The sequence below is a fragment of the Oxyura jamaicensis genome, chromosome 17 (assembly GCF_011077185.1).
Source record: "Oxyura jamaicensis isolate SHBP4307 breed ruddy duck chromosome 17, BPBGC_Ojam_1.0, whole genome shotgun sequence".
Lineage (NCBI taxonomy): Eukaryota > Metazoa > Chordata > Aves > Anseriformes > Anatidae > Oxyura > Oxyura jamaicensis.
Genome location: NC_048909.1, coordinates 8482227 through 8506782, shown reverse-complemented (window position 1 = coordinate 8506782; position 24556 = coordinate 8482227). Strand labels below are relative to the sequence as shown.

At 52.4% G+C, this 24556-nt stretch overlaps 1 long non-coding RNA gene across 1 annotated transcript; it reads right to left on the bottom strand.

Moving 5' to 3' along the window:
• Window positions 1–8703: 8703 nt before the first annotated feature.
• On the bottom strand, window positions 8704–23997 carry LOC118175590. Its single transcript, XR_004755029.1, has 2 exons — window positions 22034–23997; window positions 8704–9573 (listed from the first exon to the last, which is right to left on the bottom strand). It is a non-coding gene; the product is annotated as an uncharacterized LOC118175590 (long non-coding RNA).
• Window positions 23998–24556: the final 559 nt, after the last annotated feature.

The following is a 24556-nucleotide window of genomic DNA, read 5'->3' as shown; positions in this document are numbered from 1 at the left end:
GTGGCACTTGGTTCTGCCCAGCGGTAATTAATGGGGCTCCTGCCCCCCAGCTCTGCGTTAGTGCACTATCAATTATTGAGGCCGAGCTGTACTTTTCCGAGCTGGTGAATAACCGAAGGGACCGCTGAGAGCCCAGAAGTGGCTGTCATCTTCTCATTAGGTATTTATTAACTGGAATTTAGAGGCTGTGCCCGCCTGTTAATGGGATCACAGCAGCGCGGCGCCTGCGCATGAGCTGGGGTGGTGCAGAGCTGCGTGCACGTGCGAGCAGGATCAGGCCCTGAGGGAGACTGCAAAAGCAAGCCCTGGCCTCCAGCTCAGGAAAACAAACCCTTGGATTAATTACTCATCTAGACTTCATCCTGTCTGCCCCCTCACATCCCATCTCCTCTCCTTTCCCGGGGATGCATTACTTCTCGTTACCCTCCTTCGAATAATTCCTCTCTATTGATCGCTGCACCTCCTTGGAGAAGGTTTAACGAGACCAACAGTCGAGGGCAAATTTACAATCAACTTTCTGAACTTTGGTCAAATTTAAGCTGCAATGTGAGAGCAGCCGGGCTGGGAGCTGCCTGCAGCCTGGGGAGCTCGGGGAGCGCTTGCGGGGTGCAGGTGGAGCGGCTGCCCCGTGCTCCTCTCCTGGGCATCCCCCTTCCCTCCGGCCTCACGTCTGCTTGTGGAGCTGGGGAAGGGATTAGAACAGAAAGAAACGGATCTTTTCTCAGATTTTTTTTTCTTTTTTTTCTTTTTTTTTTTTTTTTTTTTTTTTTCAGTGGGAGACACTGGGGTTTCCAATTCCACAAAAAACAAACAAAAACCAAACACAAACCAACCAAACAAAAAATAAGCTTTTATTTTATTTTATTTTATTTTATTTTTTTATTTTTTTTCTTTTGGCAAGGAGAAACAGATTTTCTGATTCTTCCCACTGGTGAAGTCGATTGCCAAAGTGGGTTGTTTGCAGTTGGGGCCTTGAGTAAAATCCAACAGATTCTTTTAAAACAAGCAAACAAACGATACGTTTTTATTATTATTATTTTCTTTTTAAGAAACTCATCTCAGGGCTGAGGAAAGGAGAGCAGAAGTTTCTTTCTGGGGGCGAGGCTGTGCTGCTCCTGTTGCACACACCACCGCCTGTATCTCTCCGTGGCCGCTGTGGGGCTTGATCGCAGCTGGGAGCCTGTAAAGCCGCCTGTAATCTCGCAATATTCATAAATAAATGTGCATGTCCCAGCAACTTTGGCCAATCCTTTTTTATCCGGTGCCCAGGGGGGGATACTGGCACTGGAGGGGGGCCGCTAGCCCCTCACCGCACACCGGGGCCAGGTCCAAGCAGACAGGACCCCTCCACGAGGCTCTTTTGGGGGCTTTGCAAAGCGAAACCCCTCCTGGGCAGGGGGTTGGCGCGAGGCTGGGCAGTGCGGGGTTGGAGCTGGGCTGGGGGCTTTATCCAGGACCCCCGGGGTCATGGGCATCCTCGTGGGCATGCCGTGAATCCAGCCCCACTCCAGGGCCATCCAGCGAGGTTCAGCACCTCCTGGGGGCTCCGTTCCCAGCACGGCTGCAGCCGTGCCGCATCTGCCGATCGTTCCGGTAACGCTCTCGGTGCAAACACTGCCGGTGTCATCGGTGATTGATATATTTGCTAATTGAGGCTTTCGCTTGGGCTGGTAGCTGGAGTGTTTTATTTCTTCTATTATTTCGTGTTATCTGATGATTGGCATATTTGCGGCAGCGCTTCTTTAATCTGATATCGCCAGTGCCCCGGGGAGGTGGTGGCGTGCGGCGGCCGCGGGGACGAGCTGCTCTGCCTTGCCCTCGCTGCAGGGGGAGGCTCACAGCAGGGAAGGGGCTGCCCGTGCCTCAGTTTCCCTCCTGGAAAAAGGTAACTCAAATATCTAATGAGAAGGTGCACTGTGAGTTAATGACGCCCCGCAGTGCTGCAGTGAAATGAAACCCCGGCAAAGGCCAGCACTGGGAAGGAGAGAAATATTTGGCTGCTTTTACCTGGGCAGGGGGTTGTCTGGTCAAACAGCTAATGAAGTAAAGGAGTGCTCCAGAAATGCCCTGGGTGGAGCAAGCGGGGAAGCTGCCTCCTCCTTCAGATCCCAGCACAAGCTGGCTGAATTAGCCCTCAGCTGGAGACCACAAATTTTCCTCCAGCACCCCAGGTTGATGGGTGGATGCTGTGCGATGCCGTGCCCATGCCCAGCGCCCTGCCTTGCAGGACGGCGGGCAGCGGGCTCGGCCCCTTTCAGCGCAGCACTTTGCTTTTTTCCAACACCTTTGTTTGAAAATGCACTCTGGTGCCAGGAGGCAGCGAGGCTCTGCACTCACTTAAACCACCAATTAAATAATGATAATCCCTTGAACGGCGGCCAGACCTACACCCCACTGCCCGCCTTGGAGGGGCACCAAGAGCAGCATCTGTGCTCCCTGCCCTGGAGAGCTCATCAAGCACCGGCCCCTGCCGTGCTCACCGGGGGGGCTGCCCGCAGGAGCAGGGCACGGCTGGCATCTCGTTCCCCTAAATGAGTGCTGGGACCTGGTTTTATTAACCAGGAGAGCACGGCGAGGCCGGGAGCTCTGGGCAGCTGTCTGTGGCCACGCCAGCGTGCCAGGGCTCGGCGTTAGTGCCCATCTGGTGACCGGCGTGACAGCGCCCGCCTGCCTCTCTGCTTGCGGAGAGGGGAAGTGCATTTGCATAGCTGGGGTAGGAAATAAGTAAATAAAACGTGGCTGCTCGAGCTGGGGAGCAGAGGCAATTTTCTTTCAGCGCAGGCCCATCTGCCATGCTTTGAGAGCACGATCGGCTCCTGCACTGAGGCAGGAGGAGGCAGGGGGGTGGTCCAGGGGGGTGGCCGCAGGAGGGATGCGATGCTGGGCTCACCGATCCCAGGCTTGCTCCCTTCACACCCCAGGGTGCTCCAGCTCCCTGCTGCTCGGTCAGGACAGCCTCCTCCCTTCACCCCTGATGGCTTTTCTCCACAGAGAACGGCATGCCTGGGGCCACGGATCCTTGTCCCATGAGCAAGTGGTGGGTTAGCAGCAAGCACCGGGGGGAGAGAGGAGGCAGCCAGCCTCGCCAGCAAGGCAGCAAACTTGTGGTGGCCAATTTAAGCCAGAATCCTCTGGGGAGGGCTGTGTCTGCAGCCAAACCCGACAAAGGGATCTCCAGAGCCCACCTGGCACACGTGTGCTTGGAGAGGCAATGCCCAACGTCACCCAGGGCTGGTCGGCTTCCCAAAACGCACACGGGCACCCCCAGGAGAGCAGCGGGATGTGCAAAACCTTCAGCGTGCTTTGAAATGCGACCTCCCTCCAGAGCCTCCAACACCCCAACACTCAGTGGTGCCGACTGTCATCGCTGCCTAACCGAGTGCAGCTGATAAATGGGGAGTGGGAACCTAAAGGCTTCGCAGCTCCGGGAAGGAGCAGGTTGCCATGGTGATACCAGCTTTTTTCTTTCCTTTTTGTTTTTATTTATTTATTTTTATTCCCCCCCCTCCCTTTCCCCCTCTTTGGGGTGGAACAGGAGGAGCCTGGCAGGCTGCTGGGGGGGGATTTATTAGCTCCAAAATGGGCCCCGGTTCAGGAATGGGGAGAAATACTGCCGCTGTGCCTCCCCTGCAGGAGGGCGTAAATCAGCGCTGGGCGAACACCGGGGCAGCACGGCGCGAAGCCGCTCACCTCCCTCGCCTCGTCCACGGAGGGGCTCCGTGGAAAACTCCTCAGGGATCTCAGTGCAGCTGCTGCTGATCAAGGCATAACAAAGGAGGGGAAGAGGAGGGCTGACATCTTAAAATCAGCAGGGTACGGCCCTGGTCTGGTTTGGACCCCCCCAGGGGCTGGGCATCATTCTGGGTGCCAGCCCAGAGCTGTTTTGGGGGTTCATTTCAGCGGCTCTGTGTTGAGCTCTATGTTTCCCACCCCTGGGGTTAGGGCTGTGCCCCAAAAGGGCTGGGGGAGGCTGGCGGGACCCCACCTGCTCCCCACCATCCTCCTCCTGCCTCCTGGGTCCCCATCTCCCTGCCTGCCTCCTGCCAGCCCTGCTCAGGCTGTGAGGCACCATGTCCTTAGCGAGTTGTTTCTTAGCTCGTAACAGTGCTCTTGGAATAATTACCCTGAGTAGCCTAATGAAAGGAAAGAAGAAATCCCTTACGGGCAGCGTGCAGGAGGGCGGTGGGGAGATGGCACTCCCTCGCAATGAACCCTGGCCTGGAGGTGTCAGAGCCATCCCTGCTGCTCCCAACAGTGAGGATGGGCTCAGCACCAAAAGTGGGAAAGCACCAGGCACCCTCACGTCCCTCCAGCCCCCTCCAGCCCCTTTCCCCTGAGAACCCCACTGATCACTCTCTGTGCTTCTGGTCTGCGGGTGGCTCCAGCCTTGCTGCTGCCCCGGTTCCAGGAGACCGGAGCTGGCAGAAGGGAGCTTTTCCCAGAAGAAAGAGGGTAACAGGTAAACAAATGGGTTTACCAGAGTGCCTTGAAGTTTTTATCCTCTTATTTCAAGTGCTGGGAAAAGAAAATGCTGATCAATCTTGAAAGAACAATATAAAGAAGAAGAGAAGATTACTGGGGAGGATGCTTGAGGATTCACAGCCAGGAGCTGGTGTAGATGCACGTAATGCCTAACATCTAATCCGAACCCCTTCCTAATCACCAGCTGCTGGAATACATTTGTTTCGGGTTCCCAGGGTGGCTCTTCTTTTGCAGCTCAGTCGCAGCTCTCATGAATTTGCAGCGGCAGGGCCACGTCTGGCTGTCAGAGCGGGGGCTCTGTGCCTGGCAGCACGACTGGCACCCGTTTGGGCTGGGGCTGCAGGGAGCTGGGATCCCCCTGGGCACCTGTGAGATGTTTTTCCAGAGTTACCCTGTTCATTTTAGGCTCTGGGAGTGTCCCTTTTTGAGCTGATTTTGCACCGTGAGCCGTGGATGGGACTGCAGGGCCAGCAGCACCTCGCGGGTCGCAGGGGAGCTGCGCTGAGCCCGGGTCCTGGTGAGAGCAGCAGCAGCCTCCCAGAAATGAGTGGAGCTATGTTGCTTTCCATCAAGCTCAGAGCATAAAGAATTGCAGGCCAGATGGTAAATTGTGTGCACTCCTGAAAACAACGGTAATGGATGCTGGGCTTGAACGGGGCTTTGGTGCTGTTAATATGTCTCCAAAATGACCCTGCGTGCAGGAACTCAGACACGAGCTGCCGCCTTCCCCCCTGCGGGCACCGCACAGGTTTGGGGTTTAACCTTAAAACACCTGCATGGGTGTGAAGGGGGAGAAACCCCCTGGAGCACGAAGCTGGTGAGAGGCAAAGCCAGCACATTTAGGGCTGGGATCAGCTGTCTGACCTCGATTTGCTTCGTGTCCTTGGGTAAGTCCCCGACCTGCTGTGTGCCGCCGCTCCTCTGCATAGCAGGAGGCAGAAGCGGAGGGTGGCCAGGGCTTGGGGTGCTGAAGCTGCAAAGGCTCAGGAGTGTGTTGGTTCCAGCAAGGCTCTGCACCTTCCTGGTGCTTTACCACAATTAACTAATTAGGTGTCAGTGCCCCATCATGGGCTTGTGGCACACGTGCCAGATGTTACCTGGCATTTCTGCATCTATCCTATAACTTCATTTTATTTATGATGAACACATGTATGGGAACAGGAACTCAGGAGCCTGTGTGTGTGGTCCTGAGCTGAGATTCAGCTCCACAAGGCTCAGGAGAGGCACTCGGAGCCAGAAGCCACAGCAGACACCCTCCACCTGGCTGGGTGCCACCTGCGGAGCGGGGCAGAGTCCGTCCCTCCCTGCTGGGACAGAAAGACGGCTTCCCCCTGTGGGGTCCTGGGGCTTGCAGACAGGAAAAAGCAGTTTACCCAGGTCTCCTCCAGCCCCACCGTTGCCCCCCTAAGACCCCACAGTGCAGGGGGCTGCAGGGAGGGAGCCCCAGCTCCGGTTCCAGGGGGGGATTAATGAATTAACCCCAGAGCTGCCCAGCGAGCTGCTCTGACTGCTGGCCCCTTTACGAGACGCAGAATGTGCTTGGCTGCTTTGTGCCTTTTTTTCCCCCTGTGTTTCTCTCCCTGCTGTGCAGGCATCCACAGGTGGCATCGGGATTGGGATCGGGATTGGGATTAGGATCATCTCTCTCCCTCCTGGCTTTGCTGACACCAATGTCGGGGGTGTTGGGGGGGTGTGGGGCTGAGCGTGCCCACCCAGCAGCCAGCCAGCCTGCATTAGGCCTGATTGCCCTCATTCGCTCTTTGATGAAAGCAGACAAAGTCACCTCTCTTTTGTGCGACGCGTGTGTTGTTTTTGCTTTATTTTTTATTTGTTTCTTCCCTTATAAAACTCCCGTGAATAGGCCAGATGCGGTTTCCATAGCAACCCTCGCTCTTCCAGCAGCAGATGCTGGAAAAGGGTTTTTCAGTTTAATCCTCCTGGAAATCTCCCCAGCAGAGGCTGCGGGTCTAAGATGATACTAAGAGATGCACGGCAGCGGCGGCTGGCATATTTTAAATCCCACGTGCTTCTTTTTGCGTGAGGAACCTGCCCTTTCACCCCTTGGAAATGGCACACATCGCAGTAAGAGCAGCAAACCTACCCTGATGTCTTACCTTCCAGCTGCGCGGCTTCCAGGGCACTTCCCGGCGGCTGGGATGGGAGCACACCGTCCTGCAGCCCCGTCCTGCAGCCCCGTCCTTGCCAAACGGGGCAGCTGCCTTGGTCACCCCTGCCCAGCCCACCCCAAACCACCCCCGGCACTCAGCACACAGCCTGGGACATAAGAGTGACCCCCCCCTTACTGAAGAAAAAAAAAAAGAAAATAAAATCCTCAGGACTTAGCATGAGTGCTTCCCATTTTCCATCCATGGATTAATCACTTGTGCGTGCCATGGTCATGTAGCAGACATATTAATGCCGTTTGCCGCCCAAACTGACCCGTTCTGGCTCCACAAGGATGCGCACACCTCATTTTCTGCTCTGCAAGCGGGGCTCTAAACGCAGGCACCTGCCCCCGTCCCCATCACGCTCCGTCTCGCTCTCCAGACTGTGTTGCTGCAGCCGCATCAATCAGGCTCCTTAAGGGGATGGATGGAGAAGGCAGGATTTCAGCTCTGCTTGTTTAACAAAAGTATATCCACTTAGGAAAAGAAAAAGAAAAAAAAAAGCTTGGAATCAGAAGCTGAAATTTATCTAGTGCAGAGTGAGCTGCTCAGCCTCTCACTCCAGAAAACAGTCCTGTAGAATTTGACTGAAAGTAACAGCCATTGTATTTTTTTTTAAATAGTAATTATTTTTATTTAACAGTTTCGGGTTAGGCATAGCAGGAAAGTTTACTCTGATGAATTTTAACTCAGTGTAATTAAGGAGTTGAAACGGAGTCAATTCCTTGCTCTCCAGCGCAGAACTGCACAGCAAAGCAACGTGCTGGTTCGAGTCAATCTGCTTCAGCCATGCAGCTCCTAAAGGGAGATTTTGTTGTTTTCTGCAATCTTGGCCTCCTGAACCTCAGACCTGCCTGGTGGCAGCAGGTTCCTGCAGGAAAAGCGTGCTAAGTTTCACATCTCATTGCAGCAGGAGTATGGCAGCATCCTCGCAGGGTCAGGCTCTGAGCTGCCCCAGGCAGGGGGAAACCTCCCGGCCACCGCAGGCTGTTGGGAGCTTTCTTAAAAGAGTAAAAGAGGTAATTGCAGCAAAGTGATTGTGACACAATGTGTGGGCCCAGCTGCTGTTCCCAGACAGCCTCTCCCTTGATCCCCCACCTGTGCGTGGAGGGGGAGCCTGAGTCCTGGTCCCAGCACAGCCCTCACCGCTCCGGGCGCACCCCACGGGGTAAAAGCCTGGGCACAGATGCTCTTGCAGAGCTGTGGACTCGATCCCTCTGCAGGCTGAGAAATGGAAATGGGTTAAGAGCAGAACAAAGGGAGGAACTGGGATTAACAACTCAAATCTGAGCAGGAGTCAGAACATTTGCAATTCAGTGCAAGGCTCCGCTCCAGATCCTATCTGTTTGCTTTCCATCAGGGGCAACCTTCTCCTTGTGATTAAGCTGTGGAGGTAGGGATCAGGACTCCTGGGCTCTGTTCTTAAATCTACCATTAATTTGCTGCGTTTCTTTGGAGAGGTCACATATGATTAAACACCCAGAGCTGGTGCAGGCTCAAAAATTCCCGCTGACGTCACGGGGATGACAGGTTTTCAGCACGGGTGGAAAAATTCAGCCTTTAACGCTTCTTCTGCCCCAGCTTCCCAGGCACAAAACCCTCCCACCCTGTGGCGTGGATGGGTTGATTTAGGTTTATGGAAAGGAGCCCACAGCATTCCTCTGGTCTGCTGGGATGATGAATAAAAGGGAGACGAGCACCATGGAGCCAACCTGCTGAGAAAACACCCCACCAGTTGGTTACTGGGACCTGAGCCCCGTCGGGTGCAGGGAAGGGGAGACCGTGGGGAGCAGACACAGCCCAGCGGGCAGCTGGGATCCAAACGTGCCCTCCATAGGATGCTGGCAGAGGCGGTTTACCCATTATTGGCATGGCCACTATGTCCCCAAATACCACACCATGGCAAGTGCTGGGCAGATAATTGCTTGTGCCAGCGTGGACAGGAGATGAAACAGCCCACAGCTGCATCAGAGAAGACACAGCCCCAAGTTTAAAAGCTCTGCTGCCAGAGCCCACTTTAAGCTACTTTAAGCTCTGCTCTCTTATTTCCTTTTTTTTTTTTTTTTTTTTTTTTTTTTTTATGTATTTGCCTGGCAGAGGTGCGGTGAGTTCACGGCAAATTGTCCCATCATCATTCTGAATGTCAATCATCCCTTGTCAAAGTGACAAACACAGAATAAGTCCCCGTCCGGAAAAGCGCTGTATCTGCATACCTGGCCTTCAGAAAGGGCAATGGGCTGTTAAGAAAACACAGTTCTCGTCGCCTGGTTTGGTTTGTGCACAGCTTCTGGGACATCGCCATGGGCTGGGCACCGTAGCACTGTCTGTCCTTTTATTTCTGAAGCGCTGTTAGGAGCGATTAAATAGAATGATGATATTTATCCCCTTTCCAAGTATCTATCATGGACTCCAAAGTAGATGTTTTTGGCTCTGGGAGAAAGACCTGGCATTAGGAGCTGCAGGGACAAGACTGTCACAGCCCCCAGTAAAACAGCCCCTGGCTTTGGGGACACCAGGACTGGGGTGGCACCGAGCAACCTGTGTGGGGAGCATCCCATATGCAGAGGGTCCTGTGCACTGAGCATCCCATGCACTGAGCATCCCACGTACAGAACATGCTGGGGTGCTCAGTCCTGTGTGGGCCAGGGCTGAACATCCTCCCCATAGCCAAGGGCCGAGGTTTAGGGAAAGAGGCAGAAGGGAGCAAAATGGCAGCACGTTAACTGCCATCAAAATCAAACGAAATCCATTTGTTTGAGCATTGTGGATGTCCCAGGGAACTCCCCGCTCCAGATGGCATTTGTATATGAATTCTCTGGGGTGTGCTTCGATCCACAGCTCTGAGCTATGTTTGAAGGATGCAAGTCCACAGTGTAACCGACATATAGCTCACAGGAACCTTGCAAAAGGAGGCAAGTCTTCCAGCCTAAACAAAACAATTACAGAACGCTACTTTTTTCTGTGTTAAAATGTACTCCATAATCCAGAGTCCTCTTAAAAAAAGAGAGAGAGAGAGCAAGAGAAAAAAGCAAAGGGCAGCGGAGGGGCAGCCTGTAGCTGAAGCATGCAGCCAGCTCCCACTTAGCATTATTTATCATCAATGATCTCCAGGCTGGGCCACGATGCATAATTCATTTTCCTTTCGGAAGCTGCATCTCGAACGGAGCGGCGTCTCGCGCCTCCCCGCCGCAGCCGAGCTGCGTCCTGGCTCTTCCGAAAAATCAACGTGGGCACGTCAGGCTGTGGGCCCCTGGCCTCTTCTGGCAGGGCTGCTGCTACGTTTATCCCCACGTGCATTACTCCTGGTGCCTGTCCCCCCTGCTGCATTGCTTGGGTCTGCGCATGCAGCTCCGGTTGTATGGGGACAGCGGCTGAGCTGAGCTCCACGGGCTCAGGAACAGGCTGAGAGCTGCGGGAAAGAGCGAGCAGAGCCAGGTCCTCGTGCTGGGCTCTGCCCCAGTCCCTGCTGGTCCTGAGCTCAGCATCTGCCCTGGGGGACATGGGAATGCGTCCCCTCCCTGGACGTGCAGGGCAGAAGGAGAAGGAAGGAGGTAAAAAGGAGCCAGCAGCCTTTTATTCTGGGGCTTGCAAATGTTCTCTAAAAGAGTGGTAAATAATTAATGGCTGTTATAAGCATATTGCAGACACGAGGAATTTTTGCTGCAGATGGTCATAAGGACGTTGTCAGCAAGCTATTGACTGGAGGGCTGCATAATCCATCGCCATCGACTGGCCGTTTATTAAGACATCTATTCATTAACTCTTAATGGACAACGAGCAGAGGTTTAATATAAAATAGAATGACCGCAGCCCCCCAGCGTGGCTGTGCTTTGTACCGGGGAGGAAAAGCTGTGTCCTCTGCTGCAGGGAAATGGGAACCAAGCACAAAGGATGAAGGGTGAAGGGTGGTGGTGGACAAAATGTTCCCAAATTCTGGGTCAGAGCTGGAACCAGAGCCTCTGAGTTCCCTCCCGAGTGCCAGACGCCGTCCGAAGGCAGGTGCCCGGGTGTCTTTCCCAGATCAATTCCCCTTCAGTTAACTTTGTCTCCTCAAAGCAGACGTCTTATTCCACCAGTAGTGATAAATATATCCCACCGGGTAGGACCCACAAGTTTTCAGAGGCATTTCCAATGCCTGATAGAAGTGTCTGCCCAAAGACTGGGCATACTGGTTGTTACTGGTTTCTCCCCAGATCACCAATTACTGCTGGGTGGGTTCACTCAGTGACTGGGGGGAGTTCACAGCCAGCAAAGGGAGCAGAGGAAGAGCTCCGGATGGTTCCATCCTCCAGGGCAGGAAGACACTGATGATTTATTTCACTCTCTCTCTAAGGTAATTATGTACCTAGGCAGTCTTAAAATGTGTATTTCTTTTCTCCGGCAGACCAGAACAGCCTCTTTGGTTCCAGTCTAGCAAATAAATATGTATTTACACACTTTATTAAGATGGGTATTACTTTCCCAGAAGACTGGCATAACTCTTCCGCTTGGATATTTTATGGAAAAGTGTATTTGCCCATTAGTCTGAAATATATATGATGGGCAGGAAGGACCACAGCAGCCTTGGCTGTCGCAGAGCGGTGCTCGAGGAGCTGTGTACGGGGCTGTGGGTGCTGTGGGTTCAACCCACTCCTGCAGCTTCCCCAGGACCATACGCAGCACATGCAGCTCTGGCTCAGCAGGAGATGTCCTCGCCATGCTCTGAGCTTTTCTCAAAATTCAAAAATTCAGCGGTAAAATATCCAGCCAGCTCCAATGCTGAGGAAGGGGGGTGAGGTTTTGGAGAGGCTGTGCAGGGAGAGCAGCCCCTGCTGCAGCACCACCTCAGTACCGAGGCATCCAGCAGTAGCAACGTGCCCGGATCGACCTGACGAGGAAGCTGTCCCAAGTATGTTAATTCCAATATAGCTTCATAAAGCTGCTTAACTGTGAACCTCAATGCATTTAACAGACATTAGTAGGTAATTGCAATTAATTTCTGGACAAAACACCCATCTGACACCGGCAGGCCAGCTGCTCTGGTGGCGGGCAGCTGTCAGGTGTTCGGCCCTGTCCTGGCACAGCCCTGTGCTGAGTCCCACCACTGCTGCAGCAAAAATATCTCAAATTTGGAATATCCTAGATCAAAAATATGGGATATGAGCCATCCCTAGGGGAAGTTTAATAAGGAATGGCCATCAGGTGTGTAATCTTAAAAGGAAGTGAAATGCAGGAAGGGGAGGTGGCTGCTAGGGGCTCACAGCACCGCACCAGCCTCATGGCACAGGTGAGAAGTGCCTTGGGCTTGGTGCTGGTGCGGGCTGGGAGCTTGGACTAAACCAAAACCAAAGCCAGGAGCAGGCTGGTATTTCTTCTGCTGTTCTGCCAAAGGGGCCAGGGAAGACCTCAGGCAGGCCATATGAGCCACCATCCAAGAAATGGTCACTTGCTGCATCAGCTGCTTGCTCTGAGATACCTTGAGGTGGCTTTTTGGGGACCACAACTCCAACTGACTTCCCTCTTCGAGCTGTTGACAGCCATCAGCCTTTCCTAACGGAGCAGCCTCCCTCCATCCCCTCATCCCACGCTGTCGCTTTCAGCAAAACATCTCCACATGCGCCTGATATTAAGCCATGACTGGCTTTAAGGGAACTATCTCATCTCCTTTAAATTAAGCATATGATTGGGTTTTGGCTAGATTGGGGCCTTGGGCCTTAATCTCTTTATGCCCCACTTTTTCAATCTGCAAAATAGTAATTATCTCCTTCATGGGGCTAAATTAATTTCCCATATTTCAGTGATGCTCATTTTGGCAATATGCAGGTTGCCATTCTCCCAGAGATTGCAATTTGCATGCTGCTCAGCAAATTATGCATTATATATCCACATACACACATACACACACACAAATCTAAGCCTCAGGGGAAAAAACCTAAAAGCCACAATGGCCGAGACAGGATGTAAGCAATAACAGTAAGGATAACAAAAATGCAATTCAGGGATTCAGAGGATTTAATGGATGGAGAATAGGCTGGGTTGCATAAAAAGAAGGTAAGAAACTCAACTGAGTTAGGAAGTAATGAAAAGACTAATGAATATCAAACAGGATGGAAGAGCTTAATTAACAATGAACTTTTTTCGAGTACAGCCTGGGAGAGCCGGCTGTTGTCAGTGCAGAGGACAAGGAAAGAAACAAATATATTGTTTTCAGCCCGTTTGTGAATGTCAGGGGAAAAGGAATGGCAAAGGAAGTTTGTGCAAAAGAAAAGGTGGCAGGCTCTACTTTGCAGGACTTGGAGGCCTGTGGATTTGGGGAGAAGGGACAGAGTTCACGTGTGTTTTGGGGGAAACATGAAATGGAGAACGCTTTCACATTGCCAAGAAGCAAGGATATGGCCCAGGGCATGGCCATTCTGGGACACTGCAACACATATAAAATGTAAGAGCTGATCCAGGGACATGAGCATCACGCCTATGTGTGGGCACCTGGCTGGGTCCCCGAGCCCAGCTGGGCTTTTGGTGCCCCTGGGATTTATTGCACAATTTGCTGCACATGCAGGGATCCAACACATGGCTACAATGCACAGAAGAAGAAAATCCTTTCCTAAAATTCCTCCAGGAATGGCCCCTCTTTATCTTGCTCAAACAGCCTTGCTGTCTTTGCTCCCCAGGACTCGAGGCATGCAGCCCACTGGGACCTGGAGGAGGTTTTGATTCTGCACCCTCCACTCGGATGTTCCTTGTTTGTGCTGGGCTGAAAACAAGCAAAGATTACATTAGGGATGGTGCACTGGTGCAGAAATGTTGGACAGATTAAATCTTGTTTCGGCACGGCTTTCTATCACATCTCAGCACTGCTTTGCTGAATGATAAGGCTTGAAAGGCTGCTTGCTAGCGCTCGCTGGGTTAGTAATGTACATTAAGATAAAACCAAAGACAGTCCCCTGCTTTCTGTATTCCAGAAGGACTCATTCCATAAAAAAGGTAAATAATAAATAAATAAATAAATAAAAACACACCTTACGGTGCAATCCTCATGGGAAGCTGTGGGATTTGACATTACAGTTTTAATTTATTTATTTTTTTCCTACCACAATCTGCAGAGAAAAAGGACAGGCAAGAGAGCAGAAAGGAAAAGAGAGAAGACCAAAAGTTACTCAGCAGCAGCAGCCTGGTTAAGTTTAATTCCAGTGCATTGACTCCGCACGGCTCCTTGGGGAATGAAGGAATGAAAGAAAAGGAGGAAGTGAAGCAAAATAATTGAAAGGAGTAATTCAATTTGGAAAGAATTATTCTGCTAATGATTTATGGCTTCATTAATGACTGATTGAACGAATGATTTTTTTTTTCTTCTTCTTTTTTTTTTTACTTATTAGGAATTAAGGCTGCTGGCTAAAAGGTTATTGGATGTCACAGCAACAGAGACTCATTTGTCTCCATTTAAATACTTAATGATCTCTATTTTCTCCCCCTCGATCAATAAGATCTAGAAGCACTCTGCTGCAAACTTTCCTGGCCTCATAAAGATGTGATCTGGTGCTCTGAGGAGAGGGAGGACGGGCGGTAACGAGGCAGGGCTGAAGGGGCACCAAGGCTGCAGAGAGAAAGCCTGGTGCTGGGGGGCAAAACCCTGTCCCCGTCCCTGTCCCTGTCCCTGTCCTGCTGTGCTGGGGGCTGCCACTGTGCTCTGTCTCTGCCACAAATTTAAGGGCTATTTTGATGGAGTTGTTCACTTTTGGGTGGCATCACTGCTCCTGGCTCCGCTAGGAGCATCAGTCCCAGCTTGCAGCTCCCGCAAATCCCCCCAAGATAAATGCATTTTCCCTTTTAGGGCCCCAAAACCCTCAGTGCCGTTGCATTCGGTGAGGCTGTTGGTGAGACCTGTGCTGTACACACCTATGAAGGGAGCTAAGGCCACGCTCACGTCTGCCTTCCTGACACTACACAGCCGTGTACGTGGGTGTGCCTGCGTAAAGGAATCCCCACACGACGCATGTGTGCACACACATACAGGGCACACCTATATAATTCACCGGTGTGCATGTTTTAGGCATTGCTATTAGAAGTAAACACAATAAATGCAGACTTAGACCAGTTCACGGAGCACACAGCAGCACGAAAAACTCCCGATCGCAAAAACCCCTGTGGGTGCAAGGCTACTGGGTTAGCAAAGCGATTTAAAATTCATTATCCATCACTCAGCGCTCAGCCGCCTCCAGGCTCGGCAGCGCCCGAGTCAAGCGCGCGTCCTTCAGCTCTCTTCAATTAAACAGCCTCCTAAAGTTCAGGCCCCGTTAATTGGTCTCAGAACTGCTCAGTGCCAGAACTGGAACGTCTCTGCTGGCAGCGACTGCGCTGTAGGGTCTGAATGGGATTGGGGCCGTACGGCACCATCCTGGCTGGTGCTGGACACACAGCACCACTGCAGGAGCCGGGGCTGGGTGCTGGGAGCAGGGCAGGAGCAGAAGAGGGTAACAAATTTATCCCTTCACCCAGAGATGCCTTCACAAAGCCTAAATTCAGCCCTCAGGCTCTCCACCAGCTTCGGTTGGGTTTTGGTGGTGTAAAGGGGCCGGGGCAGTGGAGTGGTGCTGTCCCCATGGGTGTCCCCATCGCCGTGCTGAGGTCGAGCTGCCCGGCAGCCAAAGCTGTTCCCTCGGTTTAGCAGCAAGATTTGAGAGCTGAACCACAGCATGACCCTGTTGCTATTGGATATGATCTCCATACAGATGATATGCAAACATATTTAAGGTTTTTTCTTGTCTGTTTGCAGGAGCAATATCAATTTGCCAGGATGAGCACAATTAACATAGCTCATTACTCTCCCACATGTAACTTATTTATGTCAAATGAACACCTCCTTCAAAGAGACTGTCAAGGGGGAAATAACTTGAGCTACGTCTGTGTGTAAGACTGCTGCTGTGATCTTCTTTCCTCCTATATAATGGGAAAACTCCTTTTTGCTAAGTAGAGAGAGAGAGAGCTTGCATGGAGGCTGAATAAAAAGGTCTTTGGCATTTTTTTTTCCACAAATACAGGTCTGGGGACATCACCACAGTCTGCACATTCATGGCAAACACAAACTGCTTTTGCAACCTGTGATTTTTCATAGGAAGAAATGAAGAAAATTTTTCCCCTGATGTAAACGATTTGAAACCATTTTGAAGATATCCAAAATGGTTGGGACTGGGGATGCCGCTGACCCTACAGGGCTCACCCCCACAAAGGGCTCTGCTGGTGCTCGTCCCCGATGAACCCTGAGCTGAAGTCCCCATCGAAGGGAGGGGAAGAGCCGCGAACGCCTCCCTGTACTGATTTCCTCTGAGCGCTTACAACTGCTTTTATTAGTGCTCCAAAAATATTTGGCCTAGTGATTTTTTTTTTTTTTTTTTATTTGTTCTCCCCAGAGAAACGTGAGGGAAGGAAAAATGTCACCGGTGTGTGTTTGTGCTGGTCGGGGGAATAAAGCCATCGTGTGGCTGCTGAGCACGGTTCATGGGCAAGCAGAAGGGCTGTGTGAGACCAGGCACGGGCCCCACCACATTCAGGGGCTTCTCCTTTTCTCTGATTTCTCTCTCTTTTTTTTTTTTTTTCTGTTTTTTGCCTATCAGGTGGGCAACCCCAAAGCCTGCAAGTAGTCCAGTCTTACTTGGAGAAGGGCACTTCTGTCCCAGTTTTTTGCCTTTCTGCAGAGCCTGACGGCTTGCCTGGATGTGGGGATGTTTTTTTTCAATTAGAACAACCTCCCCCTCCCTTTGCTCTTGGTCTCAGCGGAGCTTTGGAAATGTTTCTGCACTTAACATTGCATGTAATTACGGGCTTGCTGTCTCAGAAGCAGCCCCCGATGTACACAGCAGCAGCAGCATCTCCTGATTTTCAAAGCAGCACTTGCTAGGCAGGAGGGGAAGGGAGAGGAATTGCCCAAATCTTGTGGGAGCAACGCAGCACGCTCAGGTTTCTCACCCCCTCTGTTTGGCTGGAGCTCATGGCTCTTGGTGACATGGCCACCACTGGCCAGGGACCTGACCTCCGTGCTAGCCACAGGGGCCACAGACAGGCTCAGCCGAATCCTGCTTCCAGCACCAGCAAATGGGGTCTTTGGGGATGAAGTTTCCTTTTTTGATCCATGAGCCAAATTAAAAGATTATTTTTCCCCCTTCAATAAACAAATCCCCTCTTCCCCCTCCAGCTAGCCAAGACACCTGCTCTGCTGCAAAAGACCTGCACCGCAGAGGAATGCCTCCCACCACGTGCCCTGCTGTCCTCCCCGTGTTTTGGTTGGCACCCTCTGTATTTTCTTTGGATTATGCCAGTCTGTCTCCTTGCTTAGATGTGGCAATAATGCCGGGGGTTTTCATATTACTAGATGCTGTTAACCTTTTGCTATTATTTGTCTTGTACGTCGGCATGTGCTGCAATACCTCGTTGGTTATCAGAGTGGGAATCCTACAGGACCGCTATCAAACACCGCGCCTGAGTGGCAGCGGGGCGGAGGGGGCTCTGTAATGGTAATGAGCAGCTGCGTACGTCTCAAGTCCTGGGGGTTAATGCCTGGAGCTTTTAAAACAGGAAAGATCAGAAATGCTGCGAGAGATGGGTTTAATAGGCAACAAAGAACCCAGCCGGGGACCCGAGAGGCAGGCTTGAAAGAAGACAAACAGATTGATTTGCGTTTGCATTGCCATCGTCGGGCGAGAGGGATGCTCGGGGATGCTGCCAGCCCCGTGCTATAAAACAGGTGGAGGACGGGGGCTGCCCCAGCCTGGGAAGTTACCCTGGGGGGGGTTTAGCCACGTGTTTACCCCCCAGACTTGTGCCAGAGGTGCAAAATTGACTTTGCTACGGGGATCGAGGACACGAGTTGATCAAAGTGGCTTCTAGCCCTGCAGACCTCCCTGCTGCAGCAGCCCCAGCCAAGCCCCGTGTTGGTGACATGGGTGGCTGTGTGTCGGTGCCCCTGGCCCTGCCTGGCTCTGGGGTGGGATGGTTGAGGTGCTGGGGCTGTGTTTTAGGGTCCCTGGGCAGCCCCCTGATGGAGAGAGGAATGTTTCCAGACCCATCCCTTCCTCTGAGCTCAGTGCCAATGTGCAGAACCCGTTACTTACTTCAAACTGCTCACTTTGGTTAAGGAAAAGGCCATTCTAACCCATGGAAAATGTGATTTTATTGCAGTGCAAGCTTTCCAGCTTCTCCCCCAAGCCCAATAAAAATTCCAATAGGATTCATTCTCCCCTTCCTGGTGTCTTTTTCCTCTTCCTGGAGAAGAAAAACAGCAGAAAGAGAAATACACAGACTCCAGATTAGACAGATTGTGTGAAAGCACATCGTGTTTTGGGGGAGCAGAGACTCCATGAAGATTTTCCCAGCAAGGTGGCATGAGTGTACATTTATACCCATGGGGATCTGTCACTGATCAGATCTATTTTTCCCCTGCTGATAGCAGCAAGGAGCACAGCCTATGCCCCATGCCCTATGCAATGCCCCATCCTCCCTCATCCGGGCAGATGGAAGGCAGCAGCTTTTTAATTATTAAAATTAGTGCATCCTTGAAAATAAGTAGCCTGCTTTTGGCTCTGCAAATCATTGCTTTCATGACAGAGAAGCAGTAATAAAATTAACTGACAGAGAGGAATAAACAAGTGGCACAGATGTAAATATTATATAATCTGCATTTCCTAAAATATCCCCAGCTTGGCATCAGGCATAGGATCGAGAAGAGAAGCGGAGCGAGGATGCTGATAGAAAACAAATAATAATAGCAGGCAAATAGTAATTAATCATTCTGTGCAAGGGTGCTCATGTTTGCAGCCAAGCTCGGTGCCAGCCGCTCAAGGTGTGTGCGGGCACCCCGGGGTGCTGCAGAGCAAGGCAGGCGGGAGGGCGCTGATGGTTTGGTCCTGCTGCGAGGGGCTGCGTGCTGCCCACCAGATGTATTTGGTGGGATTTATTTGGTGGGATTTATTGATTTATTTGGCTGGGATTTGGTGGAGTGTGCTTCTGGGTGCACAGGGTGACACAGCACGGGGAAACGTCAATATGGGCTCTGAGTTTGTGCCTTCCGAAGCCTCCGGAAGAAAACTGGTTTTGTTTCAGTTTGGGAACCCCACTTACAACCCCTCTGCACCCTTCTGCACCACCTCAGCTTCGTGCTGGACACCAAATGCCTGCTCCCCGCCGCGGGTGATGCTGGCCACTCTGCCCGGACCCAGGATCAATACCCCAGGAGATTAACTCCGGGCCTTCTGCGTGGCAGGCATGCTTGACATTTCTGATCAAAAGCCCTTCCTTAATCTGGGAGACAACAAGGGGGAACGCGCTGACAGCGATCGATGGGAAATTAACTGCGCTTTAGGCCTGATGTCTCCAGCACCGAGGGGCTGCTGCGGGGGATGAACTCGTTCCTGCTCCGCGGTGCTATCCAAAGGGGGCTGCTCCCAGCTGGCTCCCTCTTTTATTTTTCCCTTTTTAACCAAGCTTCAAGCAGCGTCTGTTTGCAAAAAGACGGTCGGTGCCTCGGTGTGCTCAAACTCTTTGTCTCGGTGCAGAGGTGGGCACATGGCCCCCGAGGCAGCAGGGACAGGTTTCCCCGAGTCTGCCTCGTACGCTCCAAGTATCTCTCACACCCTGTCCTTGTCCAGAAGCAGAACTACAGGCACACACGCTCGTCAGCTCTTTAAATGCGATTTCTCACGTCAGAAACATAATCTCCGCACACAAAATAGGTGAGGACCGTGTTCCCCCAAGGCATGGCCTTTGTCATGAGCAGCCTACTAGCACTTAGCATCCGAGTGACAGCGAAATCAAAAGAATAAGTGAATGATTATAGAGAGCGTAAAATCTTCTGCAAAATTGTCCCAATTGCCTTTGAAGTTTCAGCCAGAGATACTATTTCTTTTGGTGTTATTACTGTTTCGAAGCAAAAATCTGTATTCTCCACAAAACAGGTTGCTGCTGTACTTTTTGTAAATGCCTGCCTTCTCATCAGTGCCACATTAAACCAACATTTTGAATTCAAACCAACTACGTGAGCGGATAAATGTAGTAGTAATGGCAGGAATTAGAAAGCAGGGCAAGGACTGTGGCAGTGATGATTTACGAGACCCAGGCAGGAACAATCAAAGGCATCAGATCACCTCCCTGCTGCCCTGCAAGCACCTATTTGCATTTTGTTCCTGACGGCTGGATCTTAGGGCTCAGTTCTCACCCGACCAGCAAAGAGATGCTGCCCTTTTGATGTTAGCCAAGCAAAGTCACTGGGAAATGGGTGAGAGGACTGGAACTGCTGCTCCATGGGCTGCCAGGGCGAGATGTTGGCACCCATTAGGGGAAGCAGCGAGGTGTGCTGGGCTGATTTCCCGAGGTGCTGGTCCCACTGAGTCCCGAGATGCCTGCTGGAAGGATGCCACCATCAGCGGTGCACAGCCACGCTCCCTGTCACCAGTGCCTGTGCCTGGTGCCACAGGCCACCCCCAGCCCCCTGGAATTGGGGAGCAGCTGCCAGAAAAGGGGGTCTTCTGGAACTGCCCCCAGCCCTGGGGAGCCAGGGGCTATTGGAAATAAAGGGCAATGGGACTCCACTGGGGTTGAGCCTGATGTGCTGGAGATTTTTCTCCCAGTGTCAGAAGTTTTTCCATCAGCACTGGGCTTCTTCCCGTGGCAGAATGCAGTTTTGAGCCCTACCTGCGGGAAGGAGGAGAGGCAGGAGCTGTGCTGGGCTGCTTGCCTGCGCTGGGATGCTCCGAGGCATCCTCCTCACACACCTTGTCATCCATAAATCAGCCGCACGGCGTTGGCTCCCTGAGATTATTTTTATGGCAATGTGCTGCCGAGAATAAAACCTGGTCAATGGACTGCAGGCAGATACTAAAAGGATGTGTGTGACCCCGTTGGCCTCGCACTGGTGGTGGTGACATCGGGGGCTCCTCTGTGCGGCTCCAGGGCAAGGTTTGCTCTCGTGCCATCGACTGCACAGCTGGCTTTGTGGTGGGGGAGCGATGTGAGCACCAGGATGGATGGAGAAGTGTTGGAGTGCTGCAGCCGGACCCCACAGCCTCGGCCCACTCCTCTCTGTCCCTGTCCCACCCCCCCCCAAGCACCTCAAGGCCCCTCCAGCAATGGAACCAGAGCAAAAACCCCCACACTGCCCACTTTCTATCAGCCAACTGAGAAAACAGAAGTCCCACGAGGGGTGCTGGGTCACAGGATGGCCCGTGGGGGTCCCTCAGCTTTCCATCCCCATCCGAGCATTCTGGAGTTTCGTGCCGTTTTGCCGAGCCCTCTCCTGAGCAGCACCGACGCTCGTTTTTGGTCTGCGCATTCAGCACAACTTCTGCCTGGTGCTGGAAGGGACGGTTTGGGCTTTTGAAATCCACTGCACGTCCACTTCTTGGTACAAAATGCCTTTCACCTTGTGAGATGTTTAGCTAGCTGAAAAGAGGAGGAGGGACGGGGTTTGTTTTGTTTCCCCCCACCCTTTTGAGCTTGCTTTTCATGCAGGGGCAGAAGCCAATATTTGCTCTTCAGGCTCCCTCATGCTCCTGCATGCATTTCAGCCAACTCTCCCCTTTGCCTGCAAACAAGAGGAAGGCGATGGCTGCCCAGCCCGTTCCCTTCGTCTGCCCTCGTCTCCCACCTCAGCATCCTTCCACCAGCTTGAACCTCACTATTTAAACAAACTGGTGTTTTTTTTTGTGCTTGGCTCTCCCCTTGATCTAGGGCTGAAATGATGCAAAAAAAAAAACCCCAAGCTAAGCAAATTAAGCAGCTGGGCATTTCTGTTCTCGCAGAAATCACCTTCCCCAGTACCGAAGGGCAGGGATGAGCCGTGAGAGCTCACCGGGGCTGTGGGTCCCCCACTGCTGTGCCCGCCCTGCACTTATTTTCCCTTAATTTCCACCTTCCGAAACCTGCCCCACCTCACCACTCAGACACACAGACCCGGCCTGCCATCTCACGGCTTCAGAGGGTCTTTAGATTTTGGAGGATCAATGGGAAAAAATGCGAGACACCCGGTGAGTGCTCAGGCTTTGACTTCCACAGCTCCGTGGCCGAGGGCACGAACCCAGCCCTGGGCTCTGCCGCCTGCTCCCTTTTTGGAGCAGGAGCAAGGGGAAGGGTTTAGCTGTGGATGGAGCTGTACATCAGACAGCCCTTGATGCGACTTACAGACCGGGCTGTTTCAGCTCAGAGACACTCATCTACCCACTTCTGCCGCCACGCATATGTGAAACAAAGATGTCGCAGGGATTTCTCCTCCAAAATCCCCCTGAACAAATGTTCTCTTTGGACCAGCAGTGCCTGAACCCAGGCGAAGTGGGCGGACTTCAACATTAGAACAAGGAGACAATTAAAAACATGTCCTTAGTTCACTGAGCAGGGAAATGCATTCTTTCAGCCAACACACTCACCCGTGGAGCCCAGGTTCCTTTGCAGGCACCAGGAGGTCATCACGCAGGGGTGGTTTGTGGTGCTCAGCAGGAGATGGGGACAGCAGCGGACACCCAGAGGTCCCTGGAGGAGGCTCTGGGTTCCCTCCCAGCTCTCGTACACACCAGCAGGACTTTGAATAGCAAAGCAGGGCCTGGGATGGGTTTTGTAGGTGCTTGGCCACAAGTAATGAGGAAGAAGGTGCAGTATTGGGAGCCTTGTGTCTAATAAAGGGAAATTTATTCAGACGGCTCCCGAAACGTCAGACCATGACAATATCAACCTCGGCGAGCTCCTTCCTGATCTGAATCGCTAAGTGGCAGGAAAAAATTGCACCCTCCATCCTGCCATGGAAACAAATGTAAGGGGTGACAGTGATAAAACACCCTGGGGACAACCATGGAGGGCGCTGCCATGTCCCACACCGGTCCCATACAGGGGTGACTGAGATTAGCAAGGACAGAGGAACCCAAGGAGATGAAGGTCTGGGACTTCCATGGGGTGCCACATCCCTGGCCACACAAGGTGTCATTTGTGCTGAATCAAATCCAGGAGCCAGGTGGTGCCCGCAGCCTTGCAGCGTGCCAGGGGCGTCCGAGGCACTGCCGACCCCATCCCTGCTCAGCTCGACTCAGGGATCGCTGTTTTTGTTCAGCGTGGCAAGCAGCTCCTGCACAAGCTTCTTTTTTTTTTTTTTTTGATCTGTGCTTGAAGCATGACCCAGCACGCTCCTGACGAGCAGCAGATGAATATGTATTGCGCCTTTTCTGTGGGTATTTTAATACAATTTTGCTGACGAGCTCTTAGATCTATTTTTATTGCTGGTGAAGTGCCTTGCTATCCCCGCAGGCGCGGGCGGAGCTGGCTGGGTGCTGCCTGCCCTTTCTGTCCCACTGCTTGCTGCAGTCCCTGGGCACCCATGGGTGCTGCATTGGGGGTGACACATCGACCAAGGCCCGGGTGAAGCACAACCAGTTCGAAAGGGATGGCCAGCTTGGAGGGACTGCTTGCAACAAGCAGAAGGAAATGAAGGGCAGGCAGCTCTCTCAAAGGCAGGAATGTTTAAGCAATTCTTGCTTAGCTTGGCAAACCTTTCTCAGATAGAAAGTTTGCAATAATTACCTGGATCAAGACAGCTTAATTAAGCAATTAAGGTGTAAAGCGAACAGCCCTTGCAGAATGGGATTCAGGGCCTTTATTTCAGAATTGCTCATGCGTGCAGGAGAGTCTCAGCTGGGGAAAAGGCCACCTTTTTCTCCTCCCCAAAAAAACAACAACAACAAATTATTCAGATAGGTCACATCCCCAGCCACTTGCAGGGATTTTGCCTGAATCCGGATGCAGCAAATCACAGAACAAAGCCCTGTCCTCGCCTCTCAGCACGGGAGGTGATGGCTCCTCGGGGAGCCTGCTGCAGCCAGGACGCCTCGCAGACGTCCCTCCTGTGGCTTCTTGGAGCTGCACAAGGAAGCAAACACGGCCGTGAGACGGCTCCGGGGAGCAATGAGCTGCTCTGCACCTAGCAGCCATTGAGATCAACCAGCACCTAACCACGATCAGAAGGACCCAGGGGAGCAGCAAGGTCGGGGTACGGAGATGCAGAACACATGGGCTGGGCATCTGCCTGGTTTGTGGACTCTCTCCATCTATTTAGGGAGACTGCAGGTCCCCAGCTTAGCGGCACGAGCACCCCTAGGTCACAGCATCATGAAACAGAGGTGGGAAAGTGCTGGCATGATGGCCAAGCTCCCCACCTCCACCGTGACGGACCTGCCTTGGCATCCTGCGAGTGAGACATCTCGATGTCACGGCCAGCAGCGCTGCATGACACAGCTCCTCTTTCTGCCGGTCTGGGGAAAGCCAGCGTTTCACAGAATAAGCCTCCCGGGTTTGTAAGCTGCTTAACCTCCATCTCTGGTGACCTAGAAACACCGTAGCTGCTTTAGTGTCCCATGTGCTCACATCCTCTCCTGCCCACGGATGGATTTGACAGCTCCTGATGCTCGGAAGACCGGCTAAGCCTGAGGCTGAGCTGAAGGAGTGTAACATGACTGGGGAAAGTATAAAGCTGAGTGATTTTTGACTTGGGTCATAAAATCTTTATGGTAAATAAGACGAACCCCTCGGGGCTTGAAACTGTAAAATTCTGGTTCCAGGCTGTTGGTCCTGCAAATTAAATCCCCATTCTGCAGCCTCAGATGCGCCTCACACACTGCTTGGAGGTACCGGGGGCGAGAAGTGATGCTTGCCAGCCCGCATCCCACCACGACCTCCAGGAGGAAGCAACAGGGGCTGGCTTGGCCCAGCACTCGCCAGTCTGGAGCAAGCCCGAGGGAGATGACAGGTTCGGAGCTCACTGCAAAAATTATGGGAGTGCTACACTGCGAGAACAGGACCATTTCTCTACTACTTCCACTCCGCAGTTAATAGCTCGGATCCGACGCATCCATCTAAATGTGTCTGACGGAGAGGGCTCCAGCTTGGCCCACAGCCAGCGCTGGCGG